We start from the raw sequence: 23,894 nt of genomic DNA, 5'->3' as shown, positions 1-23,894 counted from the left end.
CCTCTTTTGTGTGTGTGTTTTTGTAACTGTTTGAATGCTTTGGTAATTCACTTTCACAGACGTTTTTGAAATGGAAAGGTATTACGTTGTAATTGCATGAATGCTACTTTCATTTTATAATCTCGCTTTAGGCATGCCCGTGAGCCTTTCGTAAGTTTTTATACCTTGCTTTGACATTGGGGAACTGAAAGCCTTCCGCTCGCGCTGCACGCGGAGGGCTGAAGGCGGTTGCAACGTGCAAGCGCACGTTGACATTTGGTGCGGAGGGTATTTAAACCGCACCCTCTCCTGAAAACTCGCTTTGCCTCAGGAGTTTCCAAGAGATCTGCATCGCGGACGTCTTCTACAGGATCCTGATTTAGCGCTCCGAAGAGGACATCGAGGGATAGGACTGCAAGGCCTTTTGAACTGCTTTATTCAGCGCGAGGTCTTCAGAACTCGGCAACCAGCTTAGGAATCCAGCCAGCCACAAGATAAAAGCTAAGTTTCCTTGGATAATTTAAAGGCGCCCAACGCAAGAAAGAGAACTAATTTTGAAAGAAAGGATTTAACTAATGTTTGAGTTTGTTTAGGAATAACTATTTTGAATGCAGATTTATATTTAGACTGCCAAGATTATCTCAGAATCTGGTTAGAGATATATTGTGTTTACATTTTGTTTTCTTTTAGATGGTATTCACAAGAAATTCATTGTGATTCACAGATTATGTTTTAGGCCTATAGGGATACATTCTTGTCAAGGAGTATTCATCCACAAAAGTCATTGTGGATTGTTTTCGCTAGAGTTGTTGTTTCGTGGTGTATTTCATTCCCTTAGGAAAAGATACTCCTGAGAAGATCTGAAACCACCATTTACATCTGGAAAGAAGAGTTTATTCACATGTAAGTGTTAAGTGTTAGATAACTGAAAAGAGGAGAGAGAACTAGGAAACTAATAGAGAAAGGAAAAGAAGGAATGTTAATATTTCATTTGTTTAATTCGCAGACTTCAAAACTAAAAGGACAACTCCCAAGACAACATCCATCCCTGACAAGACAAGAAATACTGGGCGGTGGACGGAACCGGACTGATCGCAGGTAGGAAGCAACTTAGGGAGAACTAGATTTTTACATAGAGAGTTAAGGGGGAGCTAACTAGAAGTAGGAATACAAGAAAGATAGAGTGGATACTGAGCTTTATTGTTCTTGTAAATCTGCAGGTCGACAGTCGAAGACTCAATCCTCCAGTCAACGTCCAGTACCGGCCCTCTTCCCGAAGGTTCTGGTTAATGCTTAGCTGTAAGATTAGTCAGCAAGGCTTAGTTAGAGTTTTCAGGAAGTTGGTCCCTTGCGTCTCTGCGAAAATCTCTACACTGTCTTCAGGAATACCAGTCATTTCTAAAAGGTAAGAGACAGTGTACTTAGGTCTTGACATAGGGTGCACTGTCCCTGTTTTCTCTTGGTGTGCCTGTTTAACCCGTTGGGTGCTCATGACGAGGAGGCACAGTGGAGCTGTGTTCGTCATAACAGCCGTGAAACGCCGATGGGGGGATAATTCCCCTCCTGTGCGGGGCGTTCCCTTAAGTGGGTGGAGTCATGACGAGTTCAGCTCATAATGAGCACAGCTTCGCGGTGCAGTGTGATGAGCTGAGCTCGTCACGAGCACCACGGGGCTGCGCGCGGCCCGCCTCCCCCTGCACAGGAGGGGAATTAGCCCCACGGGGAAGGGGTTAAAAGTGAGCAGTGGATCAAACAAGGACAGTGAGCCCTGTCTGTAATACTGGCCCAGATGCATACTTTTCACATAAGAGGCCCATCAGCCAAACTCACTCTTTTAGAGTCATACATCCTCATCAGACAAGTCACAACACCCCTCCAAAACACCATTAGGCTCAAAAACCTAACCAGACACATTACCTCCACCATGCAAAGCCACCCCTATCAACGATTGATGCAAAAACTAGATTACATATCAACCATACATAGCCAGGGAAAAGAAGTGAGAAAGACACAAAGAATTGGGAAATGTAAAGGGGAGACATGGTGCATTCAAATGGTAGAATGAGGAAGGGAGGGGCAGCAGTAGGGTGCAAGAGGAAGTTGGATAGTAGTGTCTGTATATATAGATAACTCTGGGTAGTTATCAAGTTTAGGTGGAAAGCAGCTCCAGTATAGAGCACTCTCAACACCGGCGACATTCTAAGTTTTCTATCAAAGTCTTTAAGTGTAGGAGGCTGCAGAGGAAGACGCGGCAGGTAAGTGCCTTTTAAATAATTTTTAATTGATTGTGGAGGGCGCCGGCGTAGTTCCACTGAGTTTTTTTAAACTCCGTCGAACTACGCGGAGCACCACTCCGCACACTCCGCCCAGGCTTAATTTTTAGACTGTACTCTATGCATGAAAGGGTATAGTGTTGAACTATACTGGGTGCTCCCTTGAGTCTGGACAAAGTTAAATCTCTCTATAGAGCTATAATGATATCAAACGTTACAGGGGCTGCTATTATTCATTTTAGCTTGGCTTAGATAGCATTTTACCAATCTAAACCTGTATTACTGTGCCTGGAATGCCAAAAGGCTGTTGTCATTTTACAGCTTGGCATGGATGGAACTGTGCTAATCCTATGCTCAAAAACTTTACTGAAGAAATGGTAAAAGACGTTGTTCATTTCTATCTTGTCATGGATGGCAATGTGCTAATCCCATGCTTAAAAACTTTGATAGAAAAGCAGACATTTGAGGTGAGCAAAATCAGAGTGCTATTGGGATTGCAGGGTGCTCTATACAGGAGCTGCTCTTTACCTAAACTTGAGTACTCCTCAGAGTTCTCTGCATCTTTTTGCTTAATTTATTCGTCACTCTATGCCTGATAGGGTATTGTTTTGACTTATACTGGGTGCTCCCTTGTGTCTAGGTAAAGCTAAACCTCTCTGAAAGCTATAATGACAGTGAAACACATTTCAAGGGTTGCTTTTATACATTCTAGGTTGCTTGGAAGTTATTTTAAGAATCTAAAGCTGTAATACCGTGCCTGGAGTGGTGAAAGGCTTTTGTCATTTTACAGCTCAACCTGGCTGGCACTGTAGTAATCCTATGCTTAAAGACTTTGATGAAAAAACAGCAAAAGACGTTGACACTTTGTATTTCGTTGTTGATGGCAAAGTGCTAATTCTATGATTAAAAATGTTGATAGAAAAGCAAACATTGAGGTGACCAAATTCAGAGTGTTGCCGGTGTTGTAGGGTGATTTATACAGGAGCTGCTCTCCACCTAAACTTGGGAACTTCTCAGCGTTCTCTGCTTCTTTTTGTGTATATATATATTTTCACATTATTGCTATTAGGCATGTGGTAAAAGAAAGAAAGTGATACATGGTGTTGATGAGTAATCAAATGAGGGTTGTTATACATGCATCAACAACTAATGCTCTACACATTATGCGGAGATACATAAAAAAATTATGAATTTTATGATTTTATCAAATTCCGTAGCTATCCTAATTTCAGCAGAAATTAGTATATTGTGTGTATATGTGTACATATATTTTTACGCGCTTATACTTTCATTCATACATTTTGGTACATGCTGAAACAACCTTCTTAAACTCTTTATCAACTTATCAAATGTATGAATTTATTGAATATATTTATTCTGCTTCTCTGCACACCTTCTTTGCCATTTTGCAAATTTTTGCGCATGCCCTTTATATTTGCCTTTGACTATATTTACCCTTTTGCACATCCGAAATGTAACTATGCGATTTTAACTGAAAAAGCCAAAGGTTGCAGAGACATTATAGCTAGGCAATAGAATTGAAATAAAACTTGGAAATTCACTGAAAACACCATAGGTTACAGGGATGTGATAGGCTGACTTTTCACTCATACAAAACCAGAGAAATTCAGCAGTTAGTTAGCTGAGCTGACTATAACACGCACCCCCACAAAGCACTGCTTATGACCTTACATATTACATCACTTATGACATGGTAAGTGACATCTCTCATGACCTCAGTCATGACATTTAAAATTGCATAATTGATGACATCACTGATGACATCATTCACAGAATCTCTGATGCACCCACTCACACTCCTATGTAACCTTTCATACACCCACTCCAACTTCCACACTACCATTCTCAAACACATTCATACAGCCATATCAGTACTTACACAGCTACTCACTGCTTCATAGCTCAACACACAGACTCGCTCAATCCCCTATATAGGCACTCACACACCTATTAACTCACTAATACAGACACTGACATATCCATGTGAGCAAGGCCAGGCTTGGCTGAAATGCATTATGGTGAACAGGTCACAAGTTTTGCACAAAGAATTTGGAGTCTGTGCCCACGTTTGATTACAGTCGACTGGCGATATCTAGTAGGTAGTTATAGTTAGGACCAAAGTTCCCATAGGAAAAGCATTTAATGTTTTGGCAATAACTTTGGCGCTGCTTTACAAATTTCCATAAAATATTCACAAAACCTCTGTTGTGGCCTCAAATCCTCAGGATCGTACGTTGCTCTATATGGTCCACCTCCTGATTCTCCCACAGTCTGATTGTATAAACAGACTCAATGGAGTGATCAAGTGAGGGAAGAGAAGGATGGGGACAGCGGGGAAGGAGACCTGTAACGAGAACAAGAACGTTGAAAAAAAACGGCAGTCCTACATATCTATACATATACAATGATGACCCCACAGATTATCCTACCGGTATGTCTGACAATCCCTGTAAAAGAAAATACATCTTCTTGATCTACAGACAATTGTGTGTGTTGTATGGCTCAACTATGCTCTAAAGGGTAGACAACATAATCAGTAACCTTTCATGAACTACCTTCTTCTAACAAGGACTCTATCTTTCTAGAAATCAAGACCTATCAATATTGTTGCTGTGAAGGCTGGAAACAGGGGGGGGAAGAGCCGTCCTCCTGTGCTCTCAATACCCCTGTTGTGAAAACACAAGGAAACAAACTAATTGACCAAAGCTCATGAAAGGTGAGTTATAGAGATTAGATCCTACCACAGGATAAATGGCCACACAAAGAATCCATGCGCACATCACAATAATTATTGGAATGTTGCTGGATGCAAAAGTCTCACATCAACACGGAGTATCTACTGCGTTACCTCCAAGGTATCCCCCTCACTGAGGGCAGCATGAAACCTTGGTCAAATATCCTCATGCGTATAAATGCTCAGGTTATAATGTTAGAAACAAAACGCTGCGTTATAACACAGAAAGAAAGGGGATAACAATGCTTCTTGCTATCAAAAACAAAAGTCAAAGTCAGCGAGAGAAAAATCCAGCAGTGTGTTCTCTCTGCATGAGCTGCGTCTCAGCTCTCCAACACGAGAAAACACCACAAAAGTATCTATAGACAAATAGACAGCCACTTGCACCAGGGCATAGGCAAGGGAAAAGAGACTGGCAGCAGACACCCCTTCATGGAGTTCCCACCAATTATAGCCCAATAGTTCCACTCTATGTAGTTTTACAAGGTTTTGCTGTTTGGGGAATAGATGGTTCACCCAACAGAGCAATCGGGAAAATAATTACAGCACTCCAGAAAGTACGGGCCGCAGCAGGCTGAGCCAGAAAAAACTGGCAACCAAAAGGAATCGTTGGTGCACGAAGCACCCTTACCAGACCTCCTCTCGTCGCGGGAACAGGCTCAGCTACAAAAGCAAGAAACAGCAAGCCGGTGCCTTGGAAGTTCTTTTCTCCTCAGGCCTCCATGAAGGTGATGACATCACTGACGTCTGGTACTCGTGGGTTCATGGGTTATGCAGTCTTTGCTGATCAGAGTATGCGCTCCATATCTATGCGTCTCTCCAGTGTTCAACGGGTGCCCTTACGGTGCGCTGTGACAGTACATCCCTCTCCCGAAGAACACTGACAGAGAGAAGGGTTTCTAGGGAAGCGTTTGTGGAACTGGGTGACATAACGAAGTGCGTGAACCCCTACACCTTGTTCCCAGGAGTTCTCTTCATTCCTGTATCCCTTCCAGGCTATCAGATACAGGTGGTTCCCAGGAGTCCTCTTCATTCCTGTATCCCATCCAGGCTATCAGATACCACAACCTAGAGTGGTAGATCTTGGAATCTAGGATGCCCCTCACCTCTTGCTCAATCTCATGGTTCACCACCACAGGAGTTGGACTTTTCTTTTTTGCTACTGAATGATAGGGTTTAAGCAATGAGACGTGAAACGCAGGGTGACTTCTCAAAGTGGAGGGCAAGGCTAGTTTTACCACTACAGGGTTTATTAGCTTAACAATCTTATATGGGTCGATGTATCTGGGATTGAATATGCTATGTTTTTTAAACCTGATGTTCTTTGTGGATAACCACACGTAATCGCCTTGCTTGTATACTGGCCCTGGGCGTCTGTGTTTGTCAGCATGGCCTTATAGTGGATTTTTGCTTCTTTCAACTGTTTCTGTGTCTATTTTAATGTATTCTGGATGTGCGGTATCCTTACCTTTACCTCAGGGATGTTTTCAGGCCTTAAAGGATACTGAAAGGGTGTAAATCTAGGTTGAAACTCATAAGTGCAGTAAAAAGGTGAGTGTTTAGTAGAGTTATGTATGGCACTGTTGTATGCTATCTCTGCCAACCACAAACTATCTACCCAGGCCTCCGAGGTGTCATAAACATAACATCTTAGATATTGTGTTAATGTTTGGTTTACCCTTTCGGTTTGACCATCTGTCTGGGGTTAGAAGCTTGTGGACAGGTTAGGCGTCATCTTAAGGGCGTGTTAACACAAGAAGCTGCCTGTAACATTTCCAGTAGTTCGGGGGTTGAAGAGGAGAATAACTGGAGTATATCCTCCCTTTAAACTGTACTTCACAAAAAATGCTCCAATGTAATTCACCAGGACTGAATACCTGGTGATGTGTTACCTGTAACGAAGAATAGGAATACACCTTGAGAGGTGACAAAAAATATAGTTACCCTCTCAAGAAAAAAGGGCCATGCTAATCATACCCGTGAAAGGTTATGCCAGTTATAACCGCGTGTTAGGAGGAAAAAACACTTTCTTTTTAATTACCCTCACACAACCTAGTGGTGTCATCATTGGGTCACCCCGACCCCTACAAGTCGGGGTGGGCTCAACCGCAGTGTTGGGTAGCTCTTTGAATAGATGAAGGAAGGGGGCTTAAAAATTTTAAAAAACTTCAGTCAGACCCCTGGTTTCCCTTTATTCTTGGGTCTGGCTGGGTCAATAAAATTAAAAAAAACAGGTCTTATTGGATTTTAATGGTCCTAACACCCTAGTGCCGACATGTTTCAGTCCACTGCGGCCATACAGGTCCAGGACTTTCTTCAGGGCTTAAAAATAACCCCCCTCTATGTGTGGGGAATTATAGGATGGGAAGTCCCTATCCTATCCATGTGGGGAGGGAAGAGTAGCTTCTCCTCGTGTGTTGTAAGAATCAATGTGTCTGTGTGTTGCCAGGCTCCATCTGTAGGGCAAAATCAAAATTAGACACTGTTCCATGTATCATGAATACAACTGTAAGTGCTTATTCCAGAGTGCTGCATGCCAAATCCAGTGTGCATGCTGCATGGTGGAGAATTGCCCCACTTTGTGCCACTGATCCTGGAAGTTCTGTGACATGCTATTATAATGTGACAGACCTATAAGGTGGCGATATTACTCACATTCTAACACTAACTCTGTGTTAGGATGGGTAGCAGAAGGAAGTTAATATCAATAAAAATAGTCTCAATTGCAGGACATGGAACACCGTCTGTAAACAGTGTAGAAACACACCATACACCTATACATGCATTCATACACTCATTCACAGACCTTCCAGGATGAGTGGCACAAAGTGGGGCAATTCTCCACCATTGCAGCATGCACACTGGATTTGGCATGCAGCACTCCAGACTAAGCACTTACAGTTGTATTCATGATACATGGAACTGTGTCTAATTTTGAGTTTACCAAAACTGACATAGTACTCTCTCAATGTTTTTTTCCGTGCCATTACATTCGGTAGGGTTGCACTTTCTTTTTATTTTTTTATTTTTTATTTTTTATAAAGACTTTATTGTACAATTCTGCAATGACACAGAATAAAGCTTACAAATTCAAGGGCCGACCGCGTTGTTCACAATTTCCTTACAACACTTTCAAATTAACACAGCCCTTTAGCCGACAACCCTGGGGTCCGGCGGCGCGGTAAGATAAAATGTACACAGATCAATCAGTTCAAGGTCCGGATAGCCTATAGGTCCATCATTTTTTGTTTTTTAACTTGAAAACAATTATTTTTATTTATCAAAGTAACATACATACTCGGTGATCCTCATTACGACAGTAGCATTGTTAAAGTACAAATGGACAGTCATGTATACTCGAAAAGTCTTATTACAGCATCATGTGCATTGTTTCATTAGACATGTTTCCTATGTCAGCAGCCCCTTAAAACTTGTCCTACTCCCCCCCTCGTCCTCATCCTCTCCCTCGGAGCTAGAGACATCATCCTCAGGCAGCGGCTCACATATATTCCCCCTGTATGTATTCCAAGGAGTCCACACTTTATTCCATTTACGCGGGCTGGCCCTGGTTACATATACTGCGCGTTCCGTAATCATAAGCATGTCCATGTGTCTGCTCCACATCGTCAGAGTGGGCAGGTCTGATGCGCCCCACCTCTGTGCTATATCTCTCTTTGCTACCATGATGCATAATGTGCCCCACAGTTGACCATATTTGGATAAGTCATTTGGTTCCCACACGTTCAGAATGCATTTACGTGGCTCCGGTACTAGCGAGACTTGAAGCGTTTGTGAAATAGTACGCATCACTTGTCTCCAGTAATCAGTTACTAATGTGCACTCCCAGAGGGTATGTATTAGTGTCCCCTCCTCCCCGCATCCACGAAGACAATAGGGATGTGGTCCTCTATGCAGCCTGTGCAGCATGGTTCGAGTGTAGTATATCCTATGTAGGATCTTGAGTTGAACCAGTCTGAACTTTGCGGAAATCCCCACTTCCTTTGGGGACGCCAGCGCCTCATTCCACTCCGTATCGTCCATGTCGCCCACCTCTTCCACCCATTTCTCTCGTAATTTTAGTGTAGGGTTTGGTAGGTTTTTAATTAACTTACGGTAGGTGAGGGAAGTTGCACTGTGTTGCATATAGTCAGTAAGTAGTCTGTCTTCTAATGGAGAGGATTCCGGGAGTTCAGTGTCTGGCGGTATGGCCTGTAGTAATGCGTGTCTGATCTGCACATATCGGTAAGTTTTGTTCGGTCCTAAGTTATACTGTTGCTGGAGCAGAGAGAACGGTATCACCGTTCCCTTGTCCCACAGATCCCCTACCGTGGATATTCTGATGCTGTCCCATTGTGCAAACCCCTTGCTTCGCCTCAATCGTCCCAACGCCTTGGTGTCCCAGAGCGGGGTGAGCTTAGTAATCGTACCTTTCCAACCCAGTTTCGCCTGGGCGACATGCCGTAGGGTGGCTGTGTGTTTCGTGGGTCCAATCAAGTTTGCCGCCTTGCTTCTGTCATAGAGTGCTGTGAGCATGTTATCTGTGCCTAGTTGTGCCCTGTCGGCCCTATAGGCTGGGTCGTCTTGGGGCGCGTGAAGCCATTGGTTAATAGTTTTAAGATGCGCCGCCCAGTAATACATCTGCAGGTTGGGCAGTGCAATCCCACCCTCGTACCAGCTTTTGTTGAGCTTGACGTGCGCAATGCATGCTGGGCGGTTGTTCCACAATAGATTAGATACTAACGCCGTTACTTGTTGAAAGTACCTTTGCAATACCGGGTAGGGAGTGTTCTCCAGAGCGTATAAAAATTGCGGGAGCGCCATCATTTTGTAGAGCGCTGCACTTCCCAGGAGCGTTAAGGGCCGCGACGCCCAATGTTTCACGTCACTGCGCAGACGCTCATGGGGTGGTTTCAGATTTTTTTCAAAAAAATCCGCCGGATTGTCGGTGACATATATACCTAGGTATTTAAAGGAGCCCGCAGTGCGCATTAGAGGGCAGTCTGCCGCGAGGGAGGGCTCTGGACCTTTCAAGACGTAAAGCATTGATTTTGACCAGTTCAAAGTGTAGCCCGACATTCTCCCGTGGGCATCACAAATTGCAAGGAGTGCCGGTATGCTCCTGTCCGGATCAGTCAAGTATATCAACATGTCGTCGGCGTAGAGCGATACCCGGTCTTCCCACTCCTCTTTCCAGCTAATGCCTTTCAGTAATGGAGTTGCTCTAATTAATGTCGCCAGCGGCTCCAGAACCAGAGCAAACAGCAGGGGTGACAAGGGACAGCCCTGACGGGTTCCTCTCGCCAGTTGGATTGTGCACGATATGTGGCCATTAGCCGTGATCTGAGCCACTGGCTTGGTGTATAAGAGGCATACCCATGCAATGTATTTAGGACCAAATCCCATATAGGACAGGACGGCGAAAAGGTGTCCCCACTCTACCATGTCAAACGCCATCTTAGCGTCAAGGGAAAGGATCACCGCCGGCTCCAATAATAGTGGGGCCTGTGCCAGAATCCCATTCACACGCCTTAGATTGAGAGCAGTATTTCTATTGGGCATGAAGCCGGCTTGGTCCGGGTGTATTAGCTGTGGAAGATGGGCCATCAATCTAGTTGCTAGTAATTTCGCAAGGATTTTCGCTTCTGCGTTAAGAAAATAGATCGGGCGGTACGACGAGCAATCCCCCGGCGGTTTACCGGGCTTGGGAATTGCCACTATTGTTGTGGTTCTTTGGTCCAACTGAAGTATTTTACTCGATAGGCTCTCCGTGTACATTGCCAGCAGTGGAGAGCTGAGCGTTTCAGACATGGTTTTAAACCATTCGATGGGGATGCCTTTCGGGCCCAGGGCTTTACCCGAAGTCATCGCATGTATGGCGAGTTGTATTTCTTCCGTTGTGAGGTCGGAGTCCAGCTCCTGGGCCACCTCTTGTGTAAGTGTCCGGGTCACTATGTGGCTAAGGGCGTCCAGCGCTGCACTTTCCGTGATGTCTCTGTCAGGGGTGTAGACCATTTCGAAGTGTTCTGCCAATGTATGCACTATCTCCTCTGGGTATATCTGAATTGTTCCTTCTCTCGTGTGTATTTGTTGTATGCCCCTATTGCTACCTCCTCTTTTGTCCAGCCATGCTAGCAGTTTCCCTGCCTTGTCGCCTACATCGTATATTCTATGTGTCGTGGCCGAGACCCTGTCAATCACCTGCAATCTAAGATGTTCCTTTTATTGCTGCTGGCGCAGTTGCAGTGCATGTGCTGTGCGAGCCGTGGGATCTGCCATATGCTCCCTGTTCGCCGTGTGCAATGATAGTTCTAATTCAGTGAGTTGTTGCTGTCGTGACTTTTTATGTCCTGTAATGGATGCTATTGCTTGGCCCCGGAGGACCGTCTTGTAAGCTTCCCAAAGAATTGAGGGCGACTCTACTGATGCTATATTTTCCTCAAAGTAGTATTTAGTCATTTTTTTGAGGTCCTTCTTAATTTGGGGGACCTGCAGATAATAAGAGTAAATGGGGTATATTCTTTTACAAGTCTTCTCCCTACTAGAGAGAGTCATTACTATTGGAGAATGGTCAGATATTCCTCTGGGCAATATATCTATGGTGTCTACGGTGTGCGTGCCTTCCCCGAGCAGTAAGAAGTAGTCAATTCGGGGCAAACTGTTATGGACAGTCGAATGATAGGTATATTGTTTCACGGTGGGGTGTTTATGCCTCCATATATCCGGCAGACCCATCGCTTCCAGGAAGTCCTTGAGACCGGAAGGACCGGTTGTATGAGCTCGTATCGGGAATTTATACAGTGTTGAATCAACTACGGAATTGAAGTCACCTCCGATGATGGTATCCCCTGCAGGAAGATTCAAGAGGAATTCACCCAACGCTGGCAGGGCTACTGTGTGAAGTGCTGGAGGTATGTAAACTGACACAATGTTGAGAAACTTGCCCTCGCATTGTCCATGAACTGCAGTGAATCGTCCCTGGTCATCCACCCTGGTTTGTAAAAGAATGAACGGGGAGGACGTCTTCACCAGGATACTCGTTCCCCTTGAACCGGAGGTGAATTCTGAGTGTGCTGCCATGCGGTAGCCCCTTCTATCTAGTGCTTGGTGTGCCCGTCCAGTGAGGTGTGTTTCTTGTAGCAGGACCAAGGCCGGGCTCCGACGCTTGATAGCCTGCAGCACTAGCCCCCGATTAATTTTGTCTCCCAGCCCTCTTACGTTCCAGGTCAGGAGTCGTAGAGGTTGAACCGTGGTCTGTTGTGTTGTACCGCTATGAGCGGTGGTTTGTAGGTGGTGTGTCATTGTGAGGTGTTTGACGTGTGTCCTGCCAGCCGTCCCATGCCAGTGCAATGTATCCGCCCTTCTGTGGAATAGTGTGCGTGTATGTTTCATCGTAACTTGTTATCACGTGTGTAACTTGAACAAGAACAAAAAACTCCCCCCCCCTTCCAATCCCCCCTCCCTGCCTCCCTGCTCTACGGACCTACAACCGCCCACCTCCCCAACTTCGCAGAGTGCTTTTTCCCTTTCCCAAACCATCTTACTTGCTTGCTGGGGCTAGGATACCCCTCGAGGCGGCGGCCCCTCCTGCCGTCTGTGGGTACCCCCGTCCAGAACCCAAGGGCAACACGTCCGGCTTAATCACGTTTCATTGTCATGTGCTAGGGCCGGTTCTTCAGGATGCTGGTCACTGATCTCCGTCTACTGATCCCGCTTCCGACGGGCGTTTCGGATTGCGCCGCTCCAATGTTTGTGTTCCCTCTAGGTCATTGTCCTGTTGGTTCCGTTGATTTCTGTGGGGATGGCGCTGAGCTCCCACTTGTCACCAACCCTCCAGCCACCTTGTGCAGCTTCAGGCGTTTCAAAAAAACAGGTCTTGCTATCGGCTACCACTCTCAGTCTTGCTGGGAATAGCATCGAGTAAGGTAAGTCCTTTGCTCTCAACGCCTTATTCAGTTCTATGAAAGTCTTCCGGCGGCGGGACACTTCAGCCGTGTAGTCTGGAAAGAAGGCTATCGTCGAATTCTGTATCTTTATTGGCGTTGAGATCCTGGCTGCTTGAAGTATGGCATCCCTGTCTCTGAAATTAAACAGCCTGGCCAGTACCGGTCTCGGTGCCGCTCCCGGCTTTGGCGTACCTCCTGGTACTCTATGCGCTCTTTCCATTGAGAAGAAATGCGATAAACCTTTGGGTTGTAGTTTGGTTTTGATCAATTCTTCGACATAGAGGTCCATTGCTCGTTTGCCCTCTGACTCCGGCACCCCAATAGTTCGAACGTTGTTGCGTCTGATCGTCCAGTCTCTCTTTGAGATGTTTATTCACGGCTTCCATTAGCTCCATTGCTAACTGCAACTCTGAGGTGTCCTCCACTAGGGACTTCGTGACCACCTCGACTTGTTTCACCCGTTCCGTCATTTTGTGAAAGTCTACACGTAGGAGGTTCACATCCATGGAGATGGATCCCACTGTCGCCTGCACATTGGAAAGGGCTTGCATTATGTCTTCCAGTGTCACTTTTTTGGCCCCTTCACCATCTGCATTTTAGCCTGTGGAGGTGCGACCCTCCGTTTGCGCCAAGCCGTGTTTATCATAGGCATATTTATCCAATCTCGCCTGTGTCGTAGCAGGAGCGTGATAAGTCTGCACTGACCCAGGCAATGCTCTCGGTGTGTGGGCTGTGGCGCTGTGAGTGTTCCACTGTGAGGGCGCCCCCTTATTAGGTGCTGCTGAGGTCTGTTATCACGTATCGCCCTCGCAATCGGCCCCCAGGGCTGCCTCGCTCTTGTCGTCATCAGGGGTGGCCGCTACAGGGTTGCTGCAGGGCAGCACTGCCTCATCCACATCTCTTTCTCTAGTGGCGCTGCTCGATTTGCTGTAGTTTGCGTATACAGGCCCAGGTGCATGTGGGGCCCTTGCCTTTGTGCCGCATTAAGTCCCCTTGTTCGCCCAGATCGTGACCGGTAATCAGCAGCCCTCTGTGTGCTCTTTGTGGGCAGTCGCCGCAATTTGCCTCCTTACCGGGTGTCCTGGTTCGTTCCCGCTGCTATTATGTGGGGCTCGGGTTCGCTCTAGTTGGCGCTGCCGGTCAGGCACGTTAGCCGCTGCTCTCTGCGCCTTCCGATGCCCTGATACTCCACCCGGCAAGGGAGGTACGTTGTCTGCGGGCTGGTGATGGCTGACGAAGGAGGGGAGGTATGCGGTTGGAGAAAGAGACCCTGAAAGGGATCCACTGCCCCTCAGCGTTCCGCTGCCAGATCCGGGTGTCCAGGCCTCACCGGTGAAGCGCAATCGACATTTCTTCTTTCCCGCAGTTCACAGTAGTGCGCAAGCGTCCCGGTCTTTCTTTGCTGGGTCCGAGCTCTTATTGTGGCTTTGTGTCCATAATTGGTCAGGCCAGGTTGCATCAAGGGTGCTCCTCGCCGCCCGCAGCCGGGCCAGCTTCCGGTGAACTCTCCCGTCCAGCCCTCACTTCCGGTAGGGCAGACGAGCACTTTAGTGTGGTGCTTTCTATGTGTGTGCAGGCCGTGGCTGGAGAAGTCACTTTTCTTCCGGTTACCCCAGAGGCGAAAATAGGTTGGATACTTGATCGGATTTACGTGATGGGGCCGCCTTCCTCACGGAGCTCCTCCGCTACACCTCCGCCATGGATGGCTGCTAGCCACGCCCACAGGGTTGCACTTTCTTGACATGAATGCCACCAGGTGTAATTGGCCTGTCGTAAAATGACGTGGAGACAGCACTGCTCCCACCACGTAATCGGACGCATCAGCTTTAACGATGTATGGTCGATCTGGGTCTGCATGCATCACCACCAGAGCAGACACACAAGCCTCTTTTAAAGCCTCAACACCTACCTCTTTGAGCTTCCTCTGACCATTGAAATGTGACCTTTTTCTGCAACAAATGCATGAGTGGTGCAGCCAAGTACGAGAAATGGCCAATGAACCGGCGATACAAATGTGCAAACCCCAGGAAGCATTGAATGTCTCTGATGTTCGCTGGAGTAGGCTAGTCTTTCATGGCTGTTATTTTCCTTTCGGACATTTCCTGCCCCCAAAGCATCAACATAACACCAAGGAACTCCACTGTAGTGACACTGAACTCACATTTGCTGATCTTACAGAATCGATGGTGATATTGGAGAGTTTGCAAGATAGTGCACACATGTTTTTTGTGCATTTCAACGTTGGGCGAATAGATCAGAATATCATCTATATACACCACCACAAAATGATCCAAGTATTCTCGTAACACATTGTTGAGAAAAAACTGGAATGCAGTGGGGGTGCTGCATAAACCGAAAGGCATGACGAGATATTCAAAATGGCCATAGCGTGTTTTGAATATCGTGTTGCACTCAGCGCCTTTGCGCATCCGTATTAAGTGGTAGGCCATTTTTAAATCCATATGGGTGTATATGACAGCCTTTTTCACCTGCTCAAGCAAGACGGGGATCAGTGGTAGCGGGTAACTGTTCTTGAACGTGATTGCGTTCAATGATCTGAAATCGATGCAGGCACGTAGCTCCCCATTCGCCTTGGGGATGAAGAATAAAGGAGAAGCTTTAGGAGACTTGGAGTTGAAAATGAATCCTAATGCCATATATTTATCCAAATATGCACGAAGGTAAATGTTCTCTGGTTTGGTTAACGCATACACCCTCCCCGCGGGTATAATCGCCCGCGGCACCTAGCCTATCTGGCAATCGTATTGCCTGTGTGGTGGAACAATCTCTGCCTTAGTTTCGTTGAATACTTCTACGAATTCTTCTATTCTTGGTAGTCATCTGGCAATGTCACCATGTGTTCAGCCGCAGTGGCGATATGATAATATACGGCCAATGCATTGGCAGGGATGTGGGTAGGTGGAGTGCAGTGCTTTAAGCAATAGTCGGAGGTGAACTGAAGGGTCTTTTCCACCCAATCCACCTGGGGAGTGTGTTGCCTCAGCCAATGTAGTCCTAAAATCACTCCGTATTGGGGGGCTTGAATCACGATGAAGACGAGTCTTTCCAGATGATCTGTTCCATATAAAACCTCGAGGGTATCCGTCTGGAAACGAATAGGACCCATATTTAAACATATTCCATCCACTACAAGGACCGCCACTGGTGTTTCCTTTTCCTGCAATGTGACAACCAAAAGCAGCGCCTGCTCTTGTTCCATGAAACAGCCCGTTGCTCCAGAGTCCACCATGGCTTGTACTTGGCACCAATTGTCCTTAACCAACAGGTATATGTCCCAAAAAAATGTCTGCCTCCTGCGGTTTCACCTTCCAGTGAAGGGATGTAATTCGGGCTTGAAGAGTTCCCTTCTTCTTTCCTCAAGCTCTTTCGTTTTCCGTTGCTGGCTCGGAGGTAACAGCTAGTATCTTTTTGTGCTCCATTCGTGGGTACTTCTGTCTCAAGGTGCATTCTTTAATAAAATGTCCTTTCCTTCCACAGTAGACGCACAAGCCTTTCTTTCGCTGAAAATCTCTTCCACCGTGACCTCGGAACATACAGTTCCAATCTCCATAGGTTCATGTTTGTCTGCTTGCTGATGTTCAGCGTTTCGGGGTTGTTCAAAACATAGAGGGATTCTGTCCCTCCTTTAGTGTTCTCCTTTTTGCTCACTGAGCCGATGATCCAGTCTTAGGACCAAACTTATCAAGTCCTCACAAGTCACGGGTTGTGGGTCTATCTGGGCCATTACGTCTTTCATTTCCTCTCTTAATCCTCGATGGAAAATGGCAGCTTGTTTCACTTTTGGCCAATCGGTTTTCGTAATCAATCTACGGAAATCATTCAGATAGACGATAAGATCCTGATTCTCTTGCCTCAATTCCAGCAGATCCCGTTCGGCTTAAAGAGTGGTCGGCAGTTGAAAATCTTTTTGAAGTCTCTAAGGAACGAGTCCCAATCATATAATAAGGGGTCATCCCTTTAGACTAGTGACACTGCCTATTGAGCTGCATTCCCTGCCAAATACGATATCAAGAACGCTACTCTCGCATGGTTGGTGGTGAATGCCTTGGCTTTACATGAAAAATGTATTAAGACCTGTGTGAGGAATACCTGCACTTTACTGCTCTCCCCATGGAATCTTTCAGGTGTATCCAAAGGAATTGTTGTTGGTACTTCCACCACCACGGGTGCCATGTGGGATGCAAGAGGTAAGCCTGCATTAAATGTGTTTCTTTGCATCCTATCTACGGTATCTTGGAGGGCAGCCATTTCAAGCCCTAGAGTCTGCCAGCTCCGTCTGCACTATGGCTAACGCTGCTATAATATCCTCTAAGGTAGACATACCTCAACGTGCAACCGGGAGGATTTCGAAAACGTGGGCCGCTTACTCTGTCATGACCTCGAATCCTCAGGATCGTATGTTGCTCTATATGGTCCTCCTCCTGATACCCCCACAGTCTGATTGTATAAACAGACGCAATGGAGTGATCAAGTGGGGGAAGGGAAGGATGGAAACAGCGGGGAAGGAGACTTGTAACGAGAACAAGAACGTTGAGGAAAAACTGCACTTCTATAAATCTATATAGAAATTCACTGTAAAAACCATAGGTTTCAGGGGTGTTATAGTTAGCTGGACATTTCACTCATACAAAACCATTGAAATTCCTCTGTTATAGTTAGTTGTACTAACTGTAACTCTCGTGCCCGCAGTCCACTGGTGATGATGTCACATATTACATCATTCATGTCAGGGTCAGTGACATCACTGATGACATCACTGATGACATCTCAAATGACATCACTGATGACATCAGCCAGTGAATGTGGTATGGTTGGTTATTTAAATATGTATTATTTGTATAGCAAAATAAAATAAATCTGCATTGAAGAATGAGTGGATATATAAATATAAATATCTTGATGGAGTATTTAGTAGCAGTGTGATTGACTGTTTACTTGACTAATTTATAGTGTCTCACTAAATATATTGGATAGGGACTAAATTGCCTAAAAAAAAGCCCAGTGAATGTGGTTTAAACTGTGTGAATATCTGTATCACTTTCTCAGTTGTTGTGTAAAGTGATGTACCAGTTGGTTACTAGCTATATGAAAGTCTATATTAGTTATTGATTAGTTAACTGAGTATTTGTATGGGAAAGTGAATGTGTGTGTGGTTCTGTGGGGGATGTGTGACTGCCCAACGATGCGTGAATAGTTGATTCAGTAGGTGTATGAGGTTAAGACTACATGTTATAACAGTTGTTTGGGTGAGTGAATATCTTTATGGGTGTGGTGATGAGCAAATATATCTCTCAATGGTACATGTCCAACAAAGTAGAAAAATAAAAGGCAGTGTATGTGACATTTGTTGTATATAAAAAAGTATACATAAGACTCAGTGATTGTATGAGTGACTGTATGGATTACTGTATACTTGTAATAGTGATGTTATAACACACTAAGTGTGAGTTACTATCTATATGAATAAATAAAGTGGTGTTTGTATAAGTGTTTAGCTGAGTAAATGTAAGAATGGTCCATTGTTTGCGTAAGTGAGTTGGATGTGTGCTGGTGTGTAATGTCGATATAGGTGTATAAGTATATTTGATAGTGTTCTATTGATCATTGACGTCATGTATGATTGAATCTATAGGTAAGTGATTAGATGTCTGTGTAGATCTAGGAGTCACTGAGTGGGTTTTTAGAAACTTGTATTGGTGTGTCAATGGATTCAAATATGGTACTCTGCATTTTACAATGAGTAATGAAAGGTTATAGTAGTGTATGATGAGGTGTGTCTGATTGTCAAGTGGATGATGTCATCAGTGATGTGATTTGAGATGTCATCAGTGATGTCACTGACCATGTCATGAATGATGTAATATGTGACATCATCACTAGTGGATTGCGGACGCCAGAGGTACAGTTAGTACTACTAACTATAACAGAGGAATTTCAATGGTTTTGTATGAGTGAAATGTCCAGCTAACTATAACACCCCTGAAACCTATGGTTTTTTCAGTGAACTTCTAAGGTTTTTTTAAATGATAATCCTGAACTATAACAAGCCTCAAACCTATGTTTTTATAGTGAATTTCAAAGGTTTTTGAAATGCTAATTCCTAACTATAACATGTCTGAAACCTATGGTTTTTTCAGTGAATTTCTAACGTTTTTTAAATGATAATTTTTAAATATATTTCTTGTTCTATTTTTTTATATTCTTTAAGTACATTTTTTTAACTTACTAATTTTTAGATATTTTTTTTAAAATACTCTACACATATTTTTTAAAAATATTTTTTAAAAATAAATATATATTTTATAATTATTTTATATTCTTTTAAATATACCTAAATTTTTCTTTTTTTGCTTGACAGCCGCGCACCCAAAGCGCACCCTTCTCGTTCACTGCGTGGAACATATCCGCCATTTTAGGATTGATGTGTAGGGTCCGCTAATGGTGTGCGATGAGTACGACTTTCCGAACGCGGACGCTATGCGACTGGTACATGACTCGTGGCATATACGCAAGATGTACGTATTACTTGACGTGACGAATGCGCAGTTGCGCGTGACGTCTTATGCGGGGGACGCAGTGGGTGCGGAACCCCAGTGGAATTTTTTAATGTTCAAAAACATATATATATATGTATTTAATAAAAATATTAAGACAATACATTATCTTAGCTAATTCTAAAAATAATATTCTTTAGCTTTCAATAAAGTAAAATTTCTTTAAAATGCAATTTCGCGAAGTCGCGCTACCCATGCACTCCTCTAGTCACCCAGTGTCTCTCCTTATAGTACTGTAATCATTCAGTCAGTAAGAATGTACTCTTGCAGTGAGCCAGTCTTTAGGGCACGCAGTGCTTGAAACTCCTATGCACTATGCATGAAGTAGTCTAACCACCTTCACACTTTCAGGCCTACAATTCCCCAGTTAGTATCCATACACTCTAGTAAACACTCTGTGAATGCTCTTACAATCCCATAGTGACTCTTTCAGTACCATGTAGTAATCCTTTCAGTGAAGTGCAAGAGATACTGTGGGAGTCAGTGTCCATTTGGGAAAATTGAGAGTGAATGATTTGGTTGGTTGATGTGTTTGCAGACACATAAGTACTCCAGGGGGGTGCATCTGTAGGGTAAGTGCAGGATACTGTAGTGGTAACAATTACTATTCTAACTCCTTGGGGATGCATCTGTATGGTAAGTACAGGTTAGTGTAGGGGTAACAATTACTATTCTAATTCCAAGAGGGTGCATCTGTATGGTAAGTGCAGTTTAGATAAGAGGTAACAATTACTATTCTAACTCCAGGGGGGTGCATCTGTATGGTAAGTGCATGTTAGTGTAGGGGTGACAATTACTATTCTAACTCCAGGGAGGTGCATCTGTATGGTAAGTACAGGTTAGTGTAGGGGTAACAATTACTATTCTAATTCCAAGGTGGTGCATCTGTAGGGTATGTTGTGGATAGTGTATGAGTAAAAATTACTATTTCAACTCCAGGGGTGGTGCATCTTTTGTGTAAGTGCTGGAGACTGTATAACTAAAATTACGATTCCAAATCTAGGGGGTTGCATCTGTGGGGTATTTGCTGGTTAGTGTATGAGTAACAATTACTATGAAAAAGAAAGGAGTTAAAGGAGAAGCAGACACGCACTTTCACGGTCAACCTGGACGAACAGAAAGTGACGAGAGACCATTGCCAATGTGTTTAGCTTTGAGAGCCTAGATAATCATTAAATGGGATCTGGAAGATAAATGCATACTTATTCTGGAAGTAGCCTTTCGGGGTCTTGCGAAAGCAAGTCATCCTCAATAGTTCGCATCGCACTACACTTGTTATGCAAATGTCACACATGTTCTTTTTAACTTTGCAAGTGAAGTTAGGAGTGGCAGACAGTGGTGAAACGTGAGTCACGTGATTGATCGCTAATGCAGCAATAACGCCGTGCCTGATAATATCCCCGATAATTTTTTCAAGATTGTTGATTATACTTCACCTCGGAAAGTTTATTTAATCAAATACGCGTGCGTTTTATTACAAAGCGTTATTTTAAACTACCCTTTTTTATTGTTTCCCTGCTCTATCTTTCAAAATCCAAACCAAGTTTGCTATAGGACGGCGGGAGCTGCGAGACTCCCACCCTCTCATAGCAAACAGCAGTGCCCCGGGTGTATGCACCCAAAACACTGCAGGAGCCGGCCCTGGGGGTGGACGTCTCCAGGGCCCTTGAGGGCTTCAGTTGGGGTGCCACACAGCCCCCCTCACTCAATACACAAAGCCTTTGGGGGAATTGGAGCCCCCCCAACCATTTGTTTTGTAGCCCCGGGGGGAGACGGTCCCCGGGGCTGCGGGGCCCCTCTGGGCCCCCCATAAACTTTTATAATTTTGACCCCGGGATTTAGCCCCCCCGGGGGCTAATTATGAAAAAACCTCTGTTTTCTTTTTTTTTTTCACGGCAGAGTCCGCGCACCCTACGTGCACTTGCAGTTCCCCCCCCCCCCAAAAAAAATGTATTGGGCCCTGGGGGTCCTTCTGACACCCCTTTAAGCACCTCTAGAGGGTCAAAGTATTTTTACCCTGCCCCCTTTCTACATTTTGCACACTTCTTCCTCTGACTTCTTCAGCCTCGCTTCTACCGCGGCACAAAATGTCTGCCAACAGTTCCTGGTTTTGAATGTTGACAACCACTTGACAGCCAATTAGCATTCAGCGCGTGATCGGAAGGCTGCGCTTATGCTGCGCTCACGGTGCGCTCAGAGTCCGCGGATCCACCGCGCCCATAGATATATATATATGCTTTTAACGATAATTTTCTCAGGAACTACTGAACTGATTGACACCATTTAAGAAAAAGGCACAAGTCTGAACTGAGAACTACATCTCTGCCAAATTTGGAGTAATTCCGTTCAGCAGTTCAGGCTGTAGCTCTGGCTAAAGGTCCTAAGGAACACTGCATGGGGAAAACACGTTTTGGGACTCCCCTTTTTCTCGGCCCCCGCTTGACGACTCACCCCCAAACTTTTAGGATAGGAGCGAACTGGAGCGCCCCACAAGTTTTGAAAAATTTGCAGAAGATTCGTCAACCGCCGCTAAAGTTAATCAAATAGAATGTTGCGGATTTCCTATGGAAAATAGGTCCTAACTATAACCACCTACTGGCGACCGCCAGTAGATAATATACAATTACCCCACAGATTATCCTACTGGTATGTCTGACAATACCTGTATAAGGAAATACCTCTTCTTGATGTACAGACAATTGTGCGTGTTGTGTGGCTCCACTATGATCTACAGGGTAAACAACATAATCAGTAACCTTTCATGAACTACCTTCTTCTAACAAGGACTCTATCTCTCTAGAAAACAAGACCTACCAATATTTTTGCTGTTAGGGCTGGAAACAGGGGGGAAGAGCCGTCCTCCTGTGCTCTCAATACCCCTGTTGTGAAAACACAAGGGAACAAAATAATTGACCACAGCTCATGAAAGATGAGGGATCGTGATTAGATCCTTCCACAGGGAAAATGGCCACACAAAGAATCTATGCACACATCACAATAATTCTTGGAATGTTGCTGGTTACACCAGTCTCATATCCACACAGAGTATCTACTGCGTAACCTCCACGGTATCCCCCTCACTGAGGGCAGCATGAAACCTTGGTCAAATATCCTCATGCATAGAAATGCTCAGGTTATAATGTTAGAAAAAAAACAAAGCGTTATAACACAGAAAGAAAGGGGATAGCAATGCTCTCGCTATCGAAAACAAAATTCAAAGTCAGTGAGAGAAAAAGTCAGCAGTGTGTTCTCTCTGCATGAGCTGCGTCTCAGCTCTCCAACATGAGAGAACACCACAAAAGTATCTTTAGACAAATAGACAGCCACCGCTTATCTACAGCAGGCTGCACTTGCACCAGGGCATAGGCAGGGGAAAACAGGATGGCAGCAGATTCCCCTGCATGGAGTTCCCACCAATTATACCCCCAATAGTGCCGCCCTATGCAGTTTCAGGAGGTTTTGCTGTTTGAGGATTGCTCCGCAAAGAACCGGAATGAATGGTTCTCCCAACAGAGCAATCAGGAAAGTAATTACAGAGCTCTAGAAAGAACGGGCCACAGCAAGCTGAGCCAGAACAAATGGACAACCATAAGGACAAGGAATCGTTGGTGCACGAAGCATCCATACTGGACCACCTCTTATCGCAGGAACCGGCTCAGCTGCAAAAGTAAGTGGCACCACGCCAGTTCCTTGGAAGTGCTTTTTTCCTCACGCCTCCGTGAACGCGATGACTTCACTGACGTCTGGTACCCGTGAATTCATGAGTAATGCATTCTTTGCTGATCAGAGTACGTACTCCACATCTACGCTTCTCTGCAGTGTTCAATGGGAGCCTCTACGGTGCGCCGTGATAACTTCCTCTTTTTGGTTCAGCTGCTGTGTTTAAAGTTTCGCTGTGATCCGTCAAGCGGGGCCGAGAAAAAAAGGGGTTCCAAAAAGTTAAATCTATGGGGATTTTCACTTTCACAAGTACAGCCTGAACTGCTGAACAGAATTACACCAAATTTGGCAGAAAGCTAGATCGTGGTCCAGAAAGCAAGCTTTTTGTGATTTGGTGTAGATCTGTTTCGTAGTTTTTTGGATATCTAGATTTAAATAATATATCTCGGGATGCAAATCCTTGCTGTGGATTCGCAAATCCTACTAACGTTTGATTGGCTGTCAACACGTCAACCAGGAAGTGTTGGCAGCCAACTTGGGCCTCGGTTTGAAGGACGTCCTTTGGGCCAACGACCATGCTTACTAAAGCCAATTAGCCCCACATAGCTGGAGGTCTTAGGACGAATGCCCCATTTCTCCACCACTTTACAAACATGGCTCATGGTACACTACTGCATGGGGGATGAAGTTCTCTTTAGTCCTAAGGGAC

Source organism: Lissotriton helveticus, chromosome 9 (genome assembly GCF_964261635.1).
Source record: "Lissotriton helveticus chromosome 9, aLisHel1.1, whole genome shotgun sequence".
NCBI lineage: Eukaryota > Metazoa > Chordata > Amphibia > Caudata > Salamandridae > Lissotriton > Lissotriton helveticus.
This window is presented reverse-complemented; position numbering follows the sequence as displayed.